The following is a 4,903-nucleotide window of genomic DNA, read 5'->3' on the forward strand; positions in this document are numbered from 1 at the left end:
AGAGCATCCCTCCACCACGAACCCGTCATTTCAAACAGAAGGACACAATCAGTGTGGCTCTAGGGTAACTACCTAGTATAATTTATTTTAAAGGTGAATTTTCTTTTTAAAATGCTCTAATTGTAAGCATAATGTCTTATTAAATAACAACTTATTGTTATTTCTCTTAACCCCACTGCGCTATTTCTCTTGAAAGGATGTGTGCGTGGGGGGGGGAGGTAATTATCTTTTTCTCACTGGAACATTCAAAGGAACAAAATCTTCAGTGGTCTGTAAAGGGAATTTTATATTTCAAATTAGTCTTTCTGATTATTTTTGTCATTGTTCAAAAAAGTGACTGAGATCTCTGTTAGTGGCTCAGAGAAAATAGCAGTAAAACAGTTTCTCATTTGGTTACTGAAGCCTAAATTAATTCAAAGGAATGTCAGTAATACAGTAAAGGCATTCAAACACATTCAGGAGGAGTTATGGTCCATCTTTGTAACTGCAGTGCATACTTATTCAGGAGTTATGCTCCTGCATCCAGTCATGGATGTATTGTGTGCAGCTGAAAGGTGTAGCAAGACTTGTTAAGGTGTTGGCCCTAATTTTGAAGGGATCCTATTTGGGCTCCCCTTTAGGGAGCAAAATATCTTAGATCAGCACTGGTGTTAACTGATAGACCCAACTGTGGCTCACCAATATACTGTTAACAGTTTGTGCATTTATCCATGTACACAGGTACTAGAACTACTGAAAGAACTACAGGTGAAGTTAATTGTATCTGAAGCAGAAGGGTTAGTCTATTGTAATAAAAACAGGAAAGACTCCTGCAACACATTATAAATTATGGGCTGTATCCAAGAAAGACTTACTAAGTCATACTCAGGGTAGACCCATGGAAATCAATGGACTTCAATAGGTCTATTCCGAATATTACTTAGTTGGGTGCAACCCAAACAAATGAGTTGTGGCAAAAACTCTTGTGGATTTAGAGCCAACTTTGTCAGATGCACAAACTGGCACCCAAAATTAGCAAGTATTAAAGAATTGGGGTATGGAGGAGGAGGAGAAGCTTCTGAACAGTGAGACTGAGAGTCCATCAAATGCAAGTCCACCTGTCACATTAGATAGTGCTGAGAATTGTTCTGGGTGGAAAAGAGATCCCCGTTTCTATGTTTATAAGAGTGTACAACAGCTGTTTTCTGACAAACATAGAAGATGGGGTAAGAAATGACTGCCCGATCCTCTTTTTCTGAAGCTATGTTTTCCATATTATGTATAGAGCCACCTATGCACAATCATGCACGCCTGCTAATTGTTTGTTTGGTGCATATATCATGTACACATTACTGACAGGCATTAATAACACCTGTTGGATTTAGAGACAGATGCGCCATACATGCAGTTGTGATCATCATCTGGCTTCCTGCTGGAATTGCTAGGTAATCCAAGAGTTATTCTTTCGAGGTTTAAGCCCTACAGGCTTTTCTATCTTGTCATGGTGCCCATCTCTGCAGTATAAACGAAATGTGGGTGGAGAGTACAAAGAGACCACATGGAAACACATGGTCTATTTTTGAGGGGGAAGAGGGAGAGTGATTAATTATTTCTTTGGAACACACGTTTTGTACTTAGTTGTTTTTTTTTAAAGAAGAGTCACAAAAATTACAGACCACATTAGCTAGCCCTGCTGTTGTTGTGTACATACTACATAGTCATATGCTTTATAAATGTACACTCTAGCATCCAAACAGTACATTAGCAAAATGTAGTGTTTGACCAAAGCATTCACAGTTAGCATGATATAGAATATAATAGGATAGGGATAGGATAAGATAGAACATATCTCCAATTGCAATGGGATCTACTCATCTAGCTATGCCTAGGGTTGTCAACTTTTCATTTACAAATTGCTGACTTCCCCAAATGAAGCAGAGGGGCCAAGTCAAACTACAAGGGATGGAGTCAGGGGCATAACCTGATGAGTCATGGGTATTAAAATAAAACCAGAGCTTGGTAGACCTTGGGCAGAGTCAGCAACCATCAAACAGGTTGTGGTGCACAGCCTGGTGGAATTTGGTGGGTAATAGGTACAGCTTGGTGGGTAAGTAAGGGGGTGGGGTCAAAGACAATAATAATCTGTTATGCTGATTATTAAATTTACTGATTTTAGGCATCAGTCCTGCCAGAATGTGCTTTTACTAGTTAAATGAATAATAAAATGGATGTTTAGCAATCCTTCTTGTGTCCTAAATTACTTCTATAGCATGCCAACTCCGTCTCCCTCTTCCCTCCCCTGGGATCACATGTGCTTGTCTTACATTCTGTTTAACCTTTACATGATGATGCAGGAAGCAGGTATCTTAAACATTTGCATAGAACTACAAGCTGACATGTCCCCAATAAATGATTTTTAGAAATGTTGACTTCCAGTTGTGTATCCACACCTCCTGGATTGCATATATTTTCCCTTTGGGATATTGTTTATTATCATGTTGTTTGATCTCTTGTTTATATCTAGGACCCCAGACACTCTTTTGGCTACATTCCTATACATGCACACATACCTGGAAGGAAGTCACAGTGAACTCAATGGGTAGACATGCATAGGATTTCCCTGTTAAGTTTCAGCTTGTCAAAGCTTTATGCATAGTAGTTTGTAATATTATTAAATACGGAATTTAAGCAAGAAAAACATTGCATCTGAGTAAGTACATTTGGAAGATATACTCCAAAATTAAGTGTACATTTGATACACACCAGTGACTAGTACACACTGTTAAGAACTTAAGTACTCCACTGATCAAATAGGTGCAGCCAACACAGTCATGGGATTAGACATAGTACAGTTGCTTCTCATCATCATTGTAATTGTTTGTGCTTTCATCATTTGGGAAACTGCGTTCTCTTCCTCACTTTTATTTGGGACACAAATATTATTACTCTATCCCTCTTACCGCAGCTAGTGTGATGTGAGATTACAGACTCTTAAAAACAGGACTTTCCTCTGTTGAGCTCACTTTTAAGAGCCAAGAGCTGGAGAAGTCACAAGATTCCATGGGTATCACCTGTAAGTTTGAGGATTTAGTGTGGAAAAGATGAAACTCCAAATCAAATGGTAAATGTAAAGGGCATGATTTAAAAGTGTATTTGATCCCAAAGTGTATCCTTATGTGTGATCCCATAAAGACCACGGTGGTTGGCTGGTGAAGTGAGTTGCTTGGTTGCCACTGTTAAGTGGCGATTAAGGAGAAGGAACTGATGGCCCTAGCAGCAGACATCACAGGTATGCAACTACTGACAGACCATAATGCCAGGTGCCCACAGCCACCAGGCCCCTCCATGATGGTGACCTAGCAGCCCCTAGGCCCACACTGTCGCTTCACAAAGCTGCCAGTCTGAGGTTCTTCATCCCCTTAGTTACTACTGACTGGTGGTAGCCTTTTACTTGCACCACACCCACACCCACCCTCCCACCCACCCCACCCACCCCACACACACACAAGTTTTAAAAGAAATGTTGTGCTTGTAGCATTGTAGGGGAGAGCTGGTCATATAGAAATACATAAATCATTTATTTATATCTTTCTGCTTATATCCTGCTTTACCTTTAGAAAGTTCAGTGGACCTTGCATGGGACCCTGGGTGGTTTTCCATCAAGGAGCTAAACTTCTCTATATCCAGTTGGCTATATCACTGCACATTTCCAGACTACTAACTGGGCTCAAATAATATATCAAGAATTATTGGCTCAATTCAGTCGTAGTGGCAAGACATAGTTTGCTGTTATGAGAACAAGCAGCAATAAGCCTTGGCTGCATGCATTCTATCCTTCCCCCCGAAAGGAGATCAGAAGCTTCTGTTTTAAGTTTGTGGCAAAGCATAGTCCGTTCTTTTGTCCAAATGAGGCAAATAGTTGAAGCAAACCATAGTTTGCTTTGCTTCCAAACCAGGATTCCATTAAATTTTGGTTAGAGATTCTGGTTTTAATGGGAACCAATGTTTTGCACAAACTGGAAGCAGGAGCTTCTAATCAACTTCCTTCATGGGCAAAGGAAAGGGGTAGGGAGAATGGAGTATATCAACCCAAAACTTGCTGCTGTTTATTCCCTTAATGAGAAATCATGCCTGGTCATTAAATCTTACTCAAGCCTTCTTTTGAAAGCTACTACTGGGACCAACCCATGTTTTCTGGTATGGATCAAAGATGCCAACAGAACCTCCATTGACAGGAGTAAACTGTCAATATGCCTGCTGAGTAAGATAAATTTGTTTTCTTTATGCAGAAACAGAATGCTTGGAAACCCTATAAAAGTCTGGTAGCACTGCAGTGCTGGAGGTAGCAAATATATAATAAGGCAACTTCAGGATTATTTCTTTTACAACCTGATACATCAGTTCTAAACTGCTAGAAAAATAATCTGACAGAGGAAATGAGACCACTTATGCCTGTTATATATGAGGAACTTTAGAGTTTCAGCATGAATTCACACAGAGCTAAGGATGGGATATGCATAATTTGGTTTGTTGACCTTTGGCCGGTGCTTTGATAGCCATCTCCAAAGACAGATTAAGTTATGACATTTCTCTTCTGACAGCTTGTTTTTCATGAAAAATGAGGTAGGCAGGCAGACTAGATTTTATAGCACATCGCCATCTAGACCGTGTTGCACCATGCAGTCGATAATGTTGCAAGAAGCCGCCTCTATGTTTCCATTCAGTTCATGCAACAATGAAATTCTCTTATCAGCAAGCAGGTACCAAGAGTTCCCAAGGTTAGAAAAAGAGGACATTTCGCAACTGGGGCTTTAAAAAAAAACAACCTGGAAGAAAGCACATAATTAATGTCTCAGACAAAGTTAGGCCCACATAGGAAAAGATCATGTGGCTGGCTTTGCAGAAGTGAAAAATGAAGATGCAA

Source organism: Rhineura floridana, chromosome 5 (assembly GCF_030035675.1).
Source record: "Rhineura floridana isolate rRhiFlo1 chromosome 5, rRhiFlo1.hap2, whole genome shotgun sequence".
NCBI classification, from domain to species: domain Eukaryota; kingdom Metazoa; phylum Chordata; class Lepidosauria; order Squamata; family Rhineuridae; genus Rhineura; species Rhineura floridana.